At 35.5% G+C, this 17176-nt stretch overlaps 1 non-coding gene and 1 pseudogene across 1 annotated transcript; one reads left to right on the top strand and one right to left on the bottom strand.

Annotated features, from left to right (window-relative positions):
* The first annotated feature begins 2105 nt into the window (after positions 1–2105).
* Positions 2106–17176, top strand: part of LOC107611137 (phosphoinositide phosphatase SAC2-like) — a 34839-nt pseudogene continuing 19768 nt past the window's right edge.
* Positions 13221–13328, bottom strand: LOC148548441 (small nucleolar RNA R71). Its single transcript, XR_015898732.1, has one exon. It is a non-coding gene; the product is annotated as a small nucleolar RNA R71 (small nucleolar RNA).

Here is a 17176-nt window from a genome sequence, read left to right as displayed (position 1 = left end):
AATAGCTGAGAAATATTTAGATTGTTAATCTGGATTGCTGAACATTGTTAATATGAGCTTGATGAATGTTGTCTAGAACAGAAATTTAATTTAGTTAATGGCTTCTTCTCTGGTAATGCTTCTTCTCAGTAGTTTTGTATTTGGAGTATTAGCAGAATTGTTTTTCTGCTTATTTATTCAACCTATTTTGTTTAATTTATAGATAGATAGATATTATGAGTTCTCTGTTGTTCATGAGATATGTTAAGTTGAGCATTAAAAAAAATAAAATGGAATAATAGGTAAAATTCCTTTGCGTTATGATTTTAGTTTGTAGATTTGTTCCATAATTGATACTTTTGCTTGAACAACATTTTGTATTGTAGAAAATTCTCTATTGTTCATGCTATTTTTGCATCTGTTATATCTTTTTACCTCCTCATGAGATCAGATATTAAGTTACTCAACTTCGCTTCATCGGATGCTGCATTAGGTAAGAATATCTGTATTTTGATCTCGCCTTCATCATCTACTGGTTGTATTACCATTGTTGTAAAATCTGGAATTATGATTGATGATGCTGAGAACTGATGTTGAGGTATTGAAGAAGATCATTGAATTCTTGAAGTTGTAATTTCTATATCCATATGATGTAATTTTCGTTAATCTATAATTTCTATTGATCCTTCTTGGTGCTGTGGTGGTTGTGATTGAGATCTGGAATTTGATTCTTCTTCTTCTAATTCTTCTCTGCTAAGTTGTTCAATTTCTATTTTGTGCTTAATTTCTTCTTCTTCCTCTTTTCTTTCTTGAATTTTATAAAAAGTAGGAGGAGGTGAGCATTTACAAGCTTTGTTGTGTATGTGAAATCTGAGAATTTTCACATGACATTGATATGGATTTTTATGCTTCTGATTGGTTTCCATAATTGTGATTTGTTTTTTCATTCATGATTTTCATGATGTATGTCATTGATGCTATATGATTGTCAAATGATTCTGTAGCAAATAGCTTATGGCTTGTGAATTCGTGTATTCTATTTGACCTTGTTCGCTAGCTTCCTGTTCATTTTCGCTGAATATGTCCTTTTCAATTTTGTGTGATGGATGATTAAATATATTAACATAATTGTCACTTTGATTTTATTAGCACTAAATTCGATTGGCTTCGCAATGAAAGCTTCCTGTGATATCTAGTGATTGTGATTATGCCAATACTTGACTTTTTACTATGCTCTTCTTAAAAGGGAAACTAGGGTTCTTTCTTTCTGTTCTTTCATCAATTGCATGAATCTGGTCATTTATAGTAATGTTTTCTTGCTAATAAAAATAGTAATTTTTGCTAATTTTGGAATTTGATATTGCTGACCTTTGTTATTAGAAGGATTACCACTACTTGTCCTTTTCAGGAAAAAAATGAGTAGTCATGCGAATATTATTTGGAAATTTTGATGAAGTTGGGGCAAAATCCAAAAAAAGGCCCAAAACAGTTGAATTAAACCCACACATCATTCCTTCTTTAGAAAGTGAAACCTAAAAGGCAAAAATTGATAGTCACATCCTTAAATTTGACTTTACCTTAATCTTCAGCATTTGTCACCTTCATCTATCTCTCTTACTTTTTATGTTTGTTTTTTCCTCACGTATTCTATGCTTAGGGGCAGAATTCATAGTGTTCTAGATAGATATCAAGCATTCTTTCTCTCATCAGCTAACATAATGATAAGTTGTTGGTTTGTTTCTTGCAAGACAAGCAATTGTAGCTTCTTTACAAAATCATCTGGTATAATTTTTGTACTTATATGTTTAAATTCTTAGAAAAGTTGGTGAACTGCAACAATTATTGTTGTAATTTAAAGTTTGTTTCAACTTTTTTACTGTTACTTTTAACGCTATTCACTCACATTAGAAAAACCACTTGTAATATAAATTTTTGCGTTAATATGGAGTGATATTTATAGCAAAGCTATATCTTTCCATTTCTTTAATACATTAATAGTTGTGATGTACTTTTACCTTTTAAGAATATCATCCTTCTTAATTTGTCTATGACTCTATGCACATTATACATGTATAGGGCAATGTTGCAATGTTCTTATTATTATTATTATTATTATTCTTTTTTACATGCAGAACTTTTATATGATCGGAAGAGACAAAAGCATAACCTCATGAAGGGTCTTAAAGATTGACAGATTGGATCCAACGGAACTAAACATCACTGAAGATTTGACAATGTACTCAGAAATAGAGTGTTGTGACCTTCTAAGGCACATACACGAAGGAAACAAGTCAACAGGGGGACTGAAGTTTGTTACAACTTGTTATGGAATCATTGGTAATTGAATCTTCTATCATCTTCTTCATATGAACAAAATTGTTATAATGGTCTTGTTTTCCAAAATACTGGATGTAATAATTAAGGGTTCTGTCATCTTATTATATTTTTTTATCTAGGATTTGTCAAGTTTCTTAAGCCAAACTACATGCTTCTCATAACAAAGCGAAGGAAAATTGGCACAATATGTGGGCACACTATATATGGTATCGCAAAGAGCGAAATGGTTCCAATCCTATATCCTACTGTGTGATCCAAAATGGCATATTCTAAGGATGAAAACAGGTCTTTAGTCAATTTTGCATGTAATTGTAATACGTCTATAGCACATATAAAGAGACATCTGAGTGTAGCATTGAGAATTATACCCTGTGGTTTGTACATAGTTGAGAGTTACGTTATAAATTGTGGGTTTTCATTTGTGTTCATTATGTTGTGTAGTGAAAACATTTTGTTAGAACATCATATTTTAGCTTTGTTGAATTCTACAGTTTGGTTTCCTTTTTCTGTTCCTTAATTTTTGTTTTTGTTTTATTTTTTTATTGTACCATATATGTTGATTGTCTCTCTTTAGTGTGTATGCACAATGTGGGCTTCCTCAGGTCAACCCTATCATCTTTTTGTGGTACTCCCTAATTGTCTCTTTTGAAATAGAAATGATAATACTTCTTCAAGATTTCTAAGTCGTGTAGTATGTTTAGTGTATACCTCCATCATCCATTTCATGTTATACATTTATTGTTAGTTCATTTCCTGCAAATGTACAGGGGCAATCTTCATTGCTGTTATGATGTAAATGTAACTTTTTGAGTGAGACAAGGTATTGCCAGGGTTTCACTCAGGAGATGGCTTTCATTTTCTTTTGTATCTTTTTTCAATATTGTTGGTTATAGTTAATTGCTTAACAATTTTATTTTATAACTATTTGTTTTCATTTTTATTTAGTCATATAATAATCCATCTTATTAATGGGCTTTACTTTTCTTCTTTTGTGACTTAGATACAAGAAGCTTCTGTGCAGTGTGGATCTTACGAAGGACTTCTTTTTCATCTACTCATTCAATGTCATGTTTAGTCTTCAAAGGAACTTAACCAATCATAATACAACAGAACAATCACTTTACGAAACACTGTTTGTTTGGAATGAGTTTTTGACTCGTGGAGTCAGTAATAATCTCCAGAATGCTTCCTGGATAGTTTCCTTAGTTTATGGCTTTTTTAAACAGGTACATAACACACTCCCCTTTTGGCTAATGGATATCTTTAGTTTTTATCTTCTATATATTAATTTCGTTGTACTTTATCAGCAATATTAATTTCATTTGAAATGTCTAGTTTTTACCATATGTAACTTTGTATATGCTATTGCTGGCATTTTATGTGATAGAGTTAATGCTGCAATCATTAAACCATGGATTAGTAGTATTCACACAAAATGATAATTTAACGTAGGCAGTATTTTTTATCGCTGTATTGGTGTCATCAAGCCTCTCCTATAAGTGCTAGAAAGAAATGCTAGAAATATCTATTCCTCATAAAAGGTTATGCATTTTCTTGTTGACAGTTCATTTATGGCATGCTATGTGATGAGCGGATAATTTATACGCTTTTTGGCATTGTTTTTAGGTAGTTTTTAATATGTTTTAGTCACTTTTTATTATATTTTTATTAGTTTTTAAATAAAAATCATATTTATGGACTTTACTATGGGTTTGTGTGTTTTTCTGTGATTTCAGGTAATTTCTGGCTGAAATTGAGGGACCTGAGCAAAAATCTGATTCAAAGGCTGAAAAAGGACTGCAGATGCTGTTGGCTTCTGACCTCCCTACACTCGAAATGGATTTTCTGGAGCTACAGAAGCCCAATTGGTGGCTCTCAATTGCTTTGGAAAGTAGACATCCAGGGCTTTCCAGCAATATATAACAATCCATATTTTGCTCAAAGATAAACGACGTAAACGCCAGTTCCATGTTCCATTCTGGCGTTAAACGCCAGAAACAGGTTACAAGTTGGATTTAAACGCCCAAACCAAGTTACAACCTGGCGTTCAACTCCAGAAACAGCCTAGGCACGTGTAAAGCTCAAGTCTCAGCCCCAGCACACACCAAGTGGGCCATGAAAGTGGATTTCTGCACTATCTATCGTAGTTTACTCCTTTTCTGTAAACCTAGGTTACTAAGTTAGTATTTAAACAACTTTTAGAGATTTATTTTGTACCTCATGATATTTTCACGTTTTACATTGTATCTCTACGGCATGAGTCTCTAAACTCCATGATTGGGGGTGAGGAGCTCTGTTGTGTCTCAATGAATCAATGTAATTACTTCTGTTTTCTATTCAAACACGCTTGTCTCTGTTCTAAGATATTCACTCGCACTTAACCATGATGAATGTGATGATCCGTGACACTCATCACCATCCTCAACCCATGAACGCGTGCTTGACAACCACTTCCATTCTACCTTAGATTGAGTGTGTATCTCTTTGATTCCTGGTTCACGTATTTGATTGCATCTTCTGACAACAGAGCATTCGAATCCATGAGATCAGAGTCTTCGTGGTATAGGCTAGAATTATTGGCGGCCATTCCTGAGATCCGAAAAGTATAAACCTTGTCTGTGGTATTCCGAGTAGGATCTGGGATGGGATGACTGTGACGAGCTTCAAACTCATGAGTGTTGGGCGTAGTGACAGACGCAAAAGGATCAATGGATCCTATTCCAACATGAGTGAGAACCGACAGATGAGTAGTCGTGCGGTGACAGTGCATTTGGACCATTTTCACTGAGAGGACGGATGGTAGCCATTGACAACGGTGATCCACCAACATACAACTTACCATGGAAGGAGTCTTGCGTGCGTGAAGAAGAAGACAGTAGGAAAGCGGAGATTCAGAAGATAGAGCATCTCCAAAACCTCAATCTGTTCTCCATTACTGCACAACAAGTAACCTTTATTTCATGTTATTTAGTTTTCATAAACAAAAGTAATTTTTATCATTAATCTCCTGACTAAGATTTACAAGATAACTATAGATTGCTTCAAGCCAACAATTTCCGTGGGATCGACCCTTACTCACGTTAGGTATTACTTGGATGACCCAGTGCACTTGCTGGTTAGTTATGCGGAGTTGTGAAAAGTGTGAATCACAATTTCGTGCACCAATTTCGTGAATCACAATTTATCATTTTGTTTTAGAGTCTTTTATTTTCTCTTCAAAAATCTTTCAAAAAATTTTTTATTTTTCTTTATTAATTTTTAATTTTTCTTTGAGTCTTCTGTTTAAGTTTAGATTCATATTTTAAGTTTGGTGTCAATTGCATGTTTTTATTTTCCTTTAAATTTTCGAATTTGTGTTCATTGTTCTTTCTTGATCTTCAAGTTGTTCTTGCTATTTTTCTTGTTTGATCTGTAGTTTTTCCTGTTCTGTGTCTTTTCTTGTTTTTCTTGTGCGTTTTCAAATTATCAGTATTCAAAAAATTTTATATACATTAAATACCTTTTTTTTAAAAACACGTTAAATTTATAGCTCAGTTGGCTAGAGCGTTGTGCTTATGTTCTTGGTAATTGGGTATCTTCCTTTTAAAACTTTTTCAAAAATAATTTTTCTTTGATTAAATCTTGTGTCAAATTTTTAAGTTTGGTATTCTCTTGTTATTTTTCTTTAATTTTTGAAAATTTATTCTTAGTTTTCTAAAAGTTTTAAGTTTGGTGTTCTTTTTATGTTCTTGAGTCTTTGAATTTTATTCTTGTTGTTCTTGTGAGTCTTCAAGGTGTTCTTGAGTCTCCTTTGTATTTTGATCTTAAAATTTTTAAGTTTGGTGTTCCTTGGTGTTTCCCGTCCAAAATTTTCGAAAAACAAGGAGCATTAGATCTAAAAATTTTGAGTCTGGTGTCTTTTTATTGTTTTTCTCTTTCCTCATTAAATTCAAAAATATCTTTTCTCTTTATTTTAAAATTGAATTTTCGAAAATTACTTTTAAAAATTCAGATTTTTATTTTAAAAATCAAATCTTTTCAAAATTCAAAATCTTTTTCAAAAATTATATCCAAAGTTTTTCAAATCTTCTTAATTAAGCAATTATTTTCATTTTCAAATTTATTCTTTCTCTTGGTTTTTGAATTTTACATTTTAATTCCTAAATATTTTATTTTATTTTATCTTATTATTTTAATTATCTTAATAATTTGGTTTGTCATACTTAAATAAAATAAAAACAAAAATATATTTTCTCTGTAATTCATATCAATTCCAATTTTATCCATCATGGATCTAAGTGGAAATAAACAGTCCAGAAGGACTCTGGGGTCATATGCGAATCCCACTACTGCTGCATATGGGAGTAGTATCTGTATACCTCCCATCAAAGTAGGCAGTTTTGAGCTAAATCCTCAGCTCATTGTCATGGTGCAGCAAAACTGTCAGTATTCCGGTCTTCCACAGGAAGAACCTACTGAGTTTCTGGCACAATTCTTGCAAATTTCTGACACAGTACGTGACAACGAGGTAGATCAGGATATATACAAGCTGTTACTATTTCCGTTTGCTGTAAAAGGTCAAGCTAAAAGGTGGTTAAATAACCAACCCACAACAAGCATAAGAACATGGAAATAGTTATCAGACAAATTCCTGAATCAATATTTCCCTCCAAAAAGGATGACACAACTAAGGCTGGACATCCAAGGCTTTCAACAAGAGGATGATGAATCCCTTTATAATGCCTGGGAGAGGTACAGAGGGATGATAAGGAAATGCCCCTCTGAAATGTTTTTAGAGTGGGTGCAATTAGACATCTTCTACTACGGGCTTACAGAAAGAGCTCAGATATCTCTAGACCACTCAGCTGGTGGATCTATACATATGAGAAAAACTACTGAAGAGGCTCAAGAGCTTATTGATATAGTTGCTAGAAATCAGCATCTGTACATAAGTAGTGGGTCCTCCATAAAAGAAGAAGCCAAAGCAATGTCTACTGAACTTGGTCCTCCAGAACAAGTTGCTGAACTCAATCAACAATTGTGTTTTCTAACAAAACAGCTAGCAGAATTCAAGGAGATGCTACAAGACACTAAAAATTCTAATAAAAATATGGAGACACAATTGAATCAGACAAAACAGCAGTTATCAAAGCAGATAATAGAAGAGTGCCAAGCAGTTCAATTAAAAAGTGGGAAAACATTAAATACCTCACTTCAGAGTAGCAAAAAGCCAAGGAAAGAACAACTGATAGAGGATGAGCAAAATATTATCCAAAATCCCTCTGAGGACAGTAAGAGCCCAGAGAGGAGTAACTGTAGCGTTCAAACGCCAGAAAAGGATGCAAAGCTGGCGTTAAATGCCCAACCCACGCGCAGTTCTAGCGTTCAAACGCCAGAAACAGGCAAGGAGCTGGCGTCAAACGCCCAATGGAGGCTCAGTTCTGGCGTTCAAACGCCAGTGAGGGATCAGACACACACAAGTGCTGATGGCAACCCCTCTAAAAAGGCTTTTCCAACCACCCCTGTAGGAAATAAACCTACAGCAACTAAGGTTGAGGAATACAAAGCCAAGATGCCTTATCCTAAAAAACTCCACCAAGAGGAGCAGGATAAGCAATTTGCCCGCTTTGCAGACTATCTCAGGACTCTTGAAATAAAGATTCCGTTTGCAGAGGCACTTGAGCAAATACCCTCTTATGCCAAGTTCATGAAAGAGATCTTGAGTCATAAGAAGGATTGGAGAGAAACTGAAAGAGTTCTCCTCACTGAATAATGCAGTGCAGTCATTCTAAAAAGCTTCCCAAAAAAGCTTAAAGATCCCGGGAGCTTTATGATACCATGCATATCAGAGGGTAATTGCACCAAGACAGCTTTATGTGATCTTGGGGCAAGCATCAACCTAATACCTGCATCCACTATTAGAAAACTTGGTTTAACTGAAGAAGTCAAACCAACCCGGATATGTCTCCAACTTGCTGATGGCTCCATTAAATACCCATCAGGCGTGATTGAAGACATGATTGTCAGAGTTGGGCCATTCGCTTTTCCCACTGACTTTGTGGTGCTGGAATGGAGGAGCACAAGAGTGCTACTCTCATTCTAGGAAGACCTTTCCTAGCAACTGGACGAACTCTCATTGATGTCCAAAAGGGGGAAGTAACCTTGAGAGTCAATGAGGATGAGTTTAAGTTAAATGCTGTCAAAGCCATGCAGCATCCAGACACACCAAAAGAGTGCATGAAAGTTGATCTTGTTGACTCTTTGGTAGAGGAGATCAACATGGCTGAGAGTCTCGAATCAGAGCTAGAAAACATCTTTAAAGATGTCCAGCCTGATCTGGAGGATTTAGAGGACATAAAAGAGCCCTTGAAAATTCCTCAGGAAGAGGAAAAACCTCCTAAACCCGAGCTCAAACCACTACCACCATCCCTGAAGTATGTATTTCTGGGAGAAGGTGACACTTTTCCGGTGATCATAAGCGCTGCTTTAAATCCAGAGGAAGAGGAAGCACTACTTCAAGTGCTAAGGACACACAAGACAGCTCTTGGGTGGTCCATAAGTGATCTTAAGGGCATTAGCCCAGCCAGATGCATGCACAAGATCCTATTGGAGGATGATGCTAAGCCAGTGGTTCAACCACAGAGGCGGCTAAATCCAGCCATGAAGGAAGTGGTGCAGAAAGAGGTCACTAAGTTACTGGAGGCTGGGATTATTTATTCTATTTCTGATAGCCCTTGGGTGAGCCCTGTCCAAGTTGTCCCCAAGAAGGGAGGCATGACAGTGGTTCATAATGAAAAAATGAATTGGTTCCTACAAGAATAGTTACAGGGTGGCTGATGAGCAGATAATTTATACGCTTTTTGGCATTGTTTTTAGTATGTTTTTAGTAGGATCTAGTTACTTTTAGGGATATTTTTATTAGTTTTTATGTTAAATTCACATTTCTGGACTTTACTATGAGTTTGTATGTTTTTCTATGATTTCAGGTATTTTTTGGCTGAAATTGAGGGACTTGAGTAAAAATCAGATTCAGAGGTTGAAGAAGGACTGCTGATGCTGTTGGATTTTGACCTCTCTGCACTCAAAGTGGATTTTCTGGAGCTACAGAAATCAAAATGGCGCGCTTCTAATTGCGTTGGAAAGTAGATATCCAGGGCTTTCCATCAATATATAATAGTCCATACTTTGGCCGAGTTTAGATGACGCAAAAGGGCGTTGAACGCCAGTTCTACGCTGCAGTCTGGAGTTAAACGCCAGAAACACGTCACGAACCAGAGTTGAACGCCAAAAACACGTTACAACTTGGCGTTCAACTCCAAAAGAAGCCTTTGCACGTGTAAACTTCAAGCTCACCCTAAGCACACACCAAGTGGGCCCCGGAAGTGGATTTATGCATCAATTACTTACTTCTGTAAACCCTAGTAACTAGTTTAGTATAAATAGGACTTTTTACTATTGTATTTGACATATAGGGACATCTAGTTCTTAGATCATGGGGGCTGGCCATTCGGCCATGCCTGAACCTTTCACTTATGTATTTTTCAACGGTAGAGTTTCTGCACTCCATATATTAAGGTGTGGAGCTCTGCTGTTCCTCATGATTTAATGCAAAGTACTACTGTTTTATATTCAATTCAACTTATTCCACTTCTAAGATATCCATTCGCACCTAAGAACATGATGAATGTGATGATTATGTGACGCTCATCATCATTCTCACTTATGAAGGCGTGCCTAACAAACACTTCCATTCTACATGCAAATAAGCTAGAATGAGTATCTCCTAGATATCTAATACAGAGGACCGAGTCCAAGATATTAGAATCTTCGTGGTATAAGTTAGAACCCATGGATGGCCATTCCTGAGATTCGGAAAGTCTAAACCTTGTCTGTGGTATTCCGAGTAGGATCTGGGAAGGGATGGCTGTGACGAACTTCAAACTCGCGAGTGCTGGGCGTAGTGACAGACGCAAAAGGAGGGTGAACCCTATTCCAGTATGATCGAGAACCTCCAGATGATTAGCCGTGCCGTGACAGAGCATTTGGACCTTTTTCACAGAGAGGATGGGATGTAGCCATTGACAATGGTGATGCCCTATATAAAGCTTGCCATGGAAAGGAGTAGGAAGGATTGGATGAAGACAGCAGGAAAGCAGAGGTTCAGAGGAACGAAAGCATCTCTATACACTTATCTGAAATTCTCACCAATGAATTACATAAGTATTTCTATCTTTATTTTCTGTTTATTTATTATTATTATTCGAAAACTCGATAACCATTTGATATCCGCCTGACTGAGATTTACAAGGTGACCATAGCTTGCTTCAAGCCGACAATCTCCGTGGGATCGACCCTTACTCACGTAAGGTTTTATTACTTGGACGACTCAGTGCACTTGCTGGTTAGTTGTATCGAAGTTGTGACAAATCATGAATTAAGATTAGAGCACCAAGTTTTTGGCGCCGTTGCCGGGGAATGGAATGATCACAATTTTGCACACCAAGTTTTTGGCGCCGTTGCTGGCGATTGTTTGAGTTTGGACAACTGACGGTTCATCTTGTTGCTCAGATTTGGTACTTTTCTTTTTGTTTTATTTTCAAAAATATTTCTTCAAAAATCTTTCAAAAAAATTTTTCCTTTTGTTTTCGAAAATTATTCAAAATTTTTAAGAATGAATTCTAGAGTTTCATGGTAACATGTAGAAGCCTGGCTGGCTGTAGAGCCACGTCTAAATTCATTTGGACTAAGGCTCCCAAGTCATCATTACAAGAGCAAGCTAGTTGTTGCAAATCAAATTTGTTATTGTATGACTGATTTGTATCTTCTAAAGCTTGGCTAGCTATTAAGCCATGTCTAACCCTCAGATTGGAGCTTTAGACTAAGAGTGCAAGATTCCTGAAATTCATATTAAAAATTTTGGAATCTTTATTTTTCTTTTTCACATTAATTTTCGAAAAAATAAAAAAAATTAATAAAATCATAAAATCAAAAATATTTTGTGTTTCCTGTTTGAGTCTTGAGTCAATTTTTAAGTTTGGTGTCAATTGAATTTGTTCTAAAAATTCTTTATGCATTTTTTTCGAAAATTCATGCATTCATAGTGTTCTTCATGATCTTCAAGTTGTTCTTGGCCAGTCTTCTTATTTGATCTTCATATTTTCTTGTTGTGTCTTTTCTTGTTTTTCATATGCATTCTTGCATTCATAGTGTCTATACATGAAAAATTTCTAAGTTTGGTGTCTTGCATGTTTTCTTTTCTTGAAAATTTTTCAAAAAAAAAAAAAAAGTTCTTGATGTTCATCTTCACATTCATGGCGTTCTTGCATGCATCACATGTTTAGATCCAAAATTTTCATGCATTGCATCATTTTCATGTTTTTTCCTTCTTCATAAAAAATTCAAAATTCAAAAAATATCTTTCCCTTTTTCACTCATAAATTTAGAAAATTTGGATTGACTTTCTCAAAAATTTTTAAAATCTAGTTGTTTTTATGAGTCAAATCAAATTTTCAATTTAAAAATCTTATCTTTTTCAAAATCTTTATCAAAAATCAAATCTTTTTCATTTCTCTTATTTATTTTCAAAAATTTTAAAAATATTTTTCAAAAATCTTTTTCTTAATTTTATTTCATAATTTTCGAAAATATCATCAAAAATTAATGTTTTGATTCAAAAATTTCAAGTTTGTTACTTGCTTGTTAAGAAAGATTCAAACTTTAAGTTCTAGAATCATATTTTGTGATTACTTGTGAGTCAATTCATTAATTTTGATTTTTAAAATCAAATCTTTTTCAAAACTAATTTCAATCATATCTTTCTATCATATCTTTTTAAATCATATCTTTTTCAAAAAAAATTTGATTCTAAAATATCTTTTCTAACTTCTTATCTTCTTATATTTTCAAAATTGATTTTCAAATCTTTTTCAACTAACTAATTGACTTTTTGTTTGTTTCTTATCTTTTTCAAAACCACCTGACTACTCTTCCCTCTCTAATTTTCGAAAATACCTCCCTCTTTTTCAAAAAAAATTCTTTTTAACTAATTAATTATTTCAATCTTTAATTTTAATTTTAATTTTATCTTAATTTTCGAAAATCATTAACTCTTTTTCAAAAATTATTTTCAAAAAACTATTTTCGAAATTTAACTTTAAATTTTAATTTTTAATTTTCGAAAATCCTCTTCCTCTCATCTCCTTCTATTTATTTAATTACTTATTAACACTTCTCTTCATCACATATCTCTGCTCTCCTCACCCTTGTGTTTGGATTCTCCTCCCTTCTCTTTCCTTACATTACATTCTTTTCTTCTTCTACTCACACAAAGGAATCTCTATACTGTGACATAGATGATTCCATATTTTCTTTGTTATTCCCTTCTTTGTCATATGAGCAGGAGCAAGGATAAGAACATTCTTGTTGAAGCAGATCCTGAACCTGAAAGGACTCTAAAAAGGAAACTAAGAGAAGCTAAAATACAACAATCCAGAGACAACCTTACAGGAATTTTCGAACAAGAAGAGGATATGGCAGCCGAAAATAATAATAATGCAAGGAGGATGCTTGGTGACTTTACTACACCTAATTCCAATTTACATGGAAGAAGCATCTCCATTCCTGCTATTGGAGCAAACAATTTTGAGCTGAAACCTCAATTAGTTTCTTTGATGCAACAAAACTGCAAGTTTCATGGACTTCCATCTGAAAATCCTTTTCAGTTCTTAACTGAATTCTTGTAGATCTGTGATACTATTAAGACTAATGGAGTAGATCCTGAAGTCGACAGGCTCATGCTTTTCCCTTTTGCTATAAGAGACAGAGCTAGAATATGGTTGGACTCTCAACCTAAGGATAGCCTGAACTCTTGGGATAAGCTGGTCAAGGCTTTCTTAGCCAAGTTCTTTCCTCCTCAAAAGCTGAGTAAGCTTAGAGTGGATGTTCAAACCTTCAGACAGAAAGAAGGTGAATCCCTCTATGAAGCTTGGGAGAGATACAAGGAACTGACCAAAAAGTGTCCTTCTGACATGCTTTTAGAATGGACCATCGTGGATATATTCTATGATGGTCTGTCTGAATTAGCTAAGATGTCCTTGGATACTTCTGCAGGTGGATCCATTCACCTAAAGAAAACACCTGCAGAAGCTCAATAACTCATTGACATGGTTGCTAATAACCAGTTCATGTACACTTCTGAAAGGAATCCTGTGAGTAATGGGACGCCTCAGAAGAAGGAAGTTCTTGAAATTGATACTCTGAATGCCATATTGGCTCAGAATAAAATATTGACTCAGCAAGTCAATATGATTTCTCATAGTCTGAATGGAATGCAAGCTGCATCCAACAGTACTCAAGAGGCATCTTCTGAAGAAGAAGCTTATGATCCTGAGAATCCTGCAATAGCAGAGGTGAATTACATGGGTGAACCATATGGAAACACTTATAATCCCTCATGGAGAAATCACCCAAATCTCTCATGGAAGGATCAACAAAAGCCTCAACAAGGCTTTAATAATGGTGGAAGAAACAGGTTTAGCAATAGCAAGCCTTTTCCATCATCCACTCAGCAACAGACAGAGAACTCTGAACAAAATACCTCTAATTTAGCAAACTTAGTTTCTGATCTATCTAAGGCCACTCTGAGTTTCATGAATGAAACAAGGTCCTCCATTAGAAATTTGGAGGCACAAGTGGGCCAGTGACAAACCCCAATTTGACGGTTTATCTTGTATTGAATTTAGGGGATTTTATCACCTTTTACCCACATTTATTCAAGAAATAGCATGGTTTTGTATATTCTCCTTTAATTGTGCTTAAGAGTGAAAACATGCTTTTTAGGACTCAAAATAGCTAAATTTAATTCACCTTGATTCTATTAGATGCCTTGATATGTTTGTTAAGTGATTTAAGGTTTAGGAGGCAAATGATTGGATCAAGGGAATGAAGAAAGAAAGCATGAAAAGTTGGAGAACTCATGAAGAAATGGAAGAACCGGAAAGCTGTCAAGCCGACCTCTTCACACTTAATCAACCATAACTTGAGCTACAGAGGTCCAAATGATGCGGTTCTAGTTGAGTTGGAAAGCTAACATCCGGGGCTTCGAAACGATATAAGATTTGCCATAGTTGCTACACGTATGGTGGCGCGCACGCGCAAAGTACGCGCACGCGCCGTTGCTGCCACCTGGTTCACTTAAAACAAAACGTGGCCAGCGATTTTAGAAGCCTTGTGGGCCCAATCCAACTCATTTCTGATGCTATTTAAGCCAAGGATTGAAAGGGAATCAACATACTTTTACATACTTTTCATACTTTAGATGTTAGTTACCAATTAGTTTAGTTTTAGCTTAGTTTAGTAGTGAGAGTTAGTTTCTAGAGAGAGAAGCTCTCACTTCTCTCTAGAATTAGGATTAGGTTTAGTTCTTAGATCTAGATTTTAATTCATCTTCTTCTACTTCTATCTTCTCAATTCCTTGTTGTTACATTCATTCTTCTTCCATCCTTTTGTTGTAATTTCCTTTATGTTGTTCTTGCATTTTGTTGTAGATCTACTTTTGTTCCTTCCTTTCTCTTTCAATTCAATTCAAGGTAAATCATAATAATTGTGTTCATTTGATTTGTTGTTGTTTAATTCCTTACAAATTGAGTAGTGTAGATTTACTCTTCTTGCAATTTTACCATGCTTTCCTTTCATGCCTTCCAAGTGTTTGATGAAATGCTTGGTTGGATTTTAGAGTAGAGTTTTATGTTCTTGGCTTGGAAAGGTAACTTAGGAACTCTTGAGTTACTAATGTCCAAGTAATTGATGATTGGGATTCATTGACTCTAGTTCTCACTAATTGAATTAGTGGAGAGTTAGGACTTATGGACTAGGATTGATATAGCTCATTTGACTTTCCTTTACTACTAGTTAGAGGATGATTTAATGAGATTAATCCTTGCCAATTCTCGTATTGTGGTTAGTGATTAGGATAGAGATCTTTGACCACCAACCCTTGCCAAGACCTTTTTAGCCATTAGTTTACTTTCTTACCATTTATCTTTCATGCTTCATATCAAAACCCCAAATATAACTCACAACCGATAACAAGACACTCCATTACAATTCCTAGGGAGAACGACCCGAGGTCCAATACTTCGGTTTATAAATTTTAGGGGTTTGTACTAGTGACAAACAACTTTTTGTATGAAAGGATTAGTGATTGGTTTAGAAACTATACTTACAACGAGAATTCATTTGTGAAATTCTATACCATCAAAAATCCATTCATCAAAATGGCGCCATTGCCGGGGAATTGCAATGGTGTTATGTTATTGGTTATTGTACATATGTGAATAGTGTGAATATCTTGCTTTTTGCTTTATTTGCTAGTTGTAGAATTTTGTTTCTTTTGTTTTCTATTAGCTTTTGTTTTTATTTTATCTTTTCACCATGAATTCTCATTTTGGCTATGAGTGTGATTACAACTATGTTGTAGGTGATGGGAGCTACAATGAAGATGTGTGTCAAGGATGGGATAACCAAAGGTGGGAGGAGCCATATGCTTATGATCAATCCTCTTGGCAACAACCTCCACCAATGCACTATGAAGAAGAGCCATTCTATGATGCATATCAATCCAATGGCTATGGTGAATCTCCTTGTGACTTTCAAGAACCACCACCATATGCCTATGAGTCATATCCTCAACATGAACCTCAACCACACTCACAAGCCTATTTTCAACAAACACCTCCATATGACCATGATCCTTACCTACCATACCAACCTCCTTTTGAACCATATGAGCCATACATGGAACCACAATTCCAAGATTACTACTCCCAAGAACCACTCCAATACACACCACCACCTCACCAAGAAGAACCACCTTCCTATAATGAACCCTTTCTCCAAGACAATGAACCTTCTTATCCACTCCAACCTCTAATGGATGGAACCCTTGGTGTTCTTCTTCAAGGACATGAGGAGATGACAAGGGATGTGCAACAATTCATGACCACCTTGGATGCGGTGGTAAACCGGTTAGCATCCCAACTTTTGGACACTCAAGGAACTCCCATGGCTCAAGAAGAGCATAGCATGAAGGAGAGATTGGAAACTCCGGTGGAAAGGGAGGAAGGCTACTTTGTGTTAGAACAATTGGAGGAACCTATGACCATTGAAGGAGAGGAAGAAGTGGTTGAAGACTTAGGAGATGCGGAACTTCCATAGGAAGCTAAAATCAAAGAAAATCCCTCCAAGAAGAGTAAATTTGATGTTGAGGAGGAATGTGCACAACCTCCAAGGCATATTCTATATGAAGACTTGGAGAGAATGAAGCAAGAATTGAGTTCCCTTGGTGATGAAGATCATGCATCCAACTATCTTGGTGGTGAATCCTTTGAATTTGAAGAACCTTCTCCCAATGAGATAGAAAGCAATGTGGAGGTAGATTTCTCTCAACCTCCCATTTATGATTTGAGTGATGAGGAAGAGTTAGATGAAATTGATGAACAAAGGATTGGAGGTGAAGAAGCTTATGAAGAGGTGGAGATTAATAAGGAAGAACACAAGGGAGTAAAGCTTGCTAGCACGTTGGAGATACCTCTCCCCAAGCCAACACCATCCATTCTTTCATTCAAGTGGGTAAATTCCTTATACTCAAGCTTTATTATTCCCCTTGAATATGGTTTGCTTGAGACGGATGGTCAACTTAGACATATTTGTGGCTTTAAAAGCAAAAAGGAAATGGCTAGTGGTTGGAAACATTATTCTAGGCTCATTATGGTTGCATGTTCAAAGCTTAATTGCACGGTTTGGTATAGAGCTAGATTGTTTGGGTCTAGGAGAATGTTTGGTCACTTTATTGAGAATTCTAAGGTCATGCCACCCAAATGGA

This window comes from Arachis ipaensis, chromosome B8, assembly GCF_059453495.1.
Source record: "Arachis ipaensis isolate K30076 ecotype BB chromosome B8, ASM5945349v1, whole genome shotgun sequence".
NCBI classification, from domain to species: Eukaryota; Viridiplantae; Streptophyta; class Magnoliopsida; order Fabales; family Fabaceae; genus Arachis; species Arachis ipaensis.
Note: the sequence above shows the minus strand (reverse complement) of the source record. Positions and strands in the feature narration are given on the sequence as shown.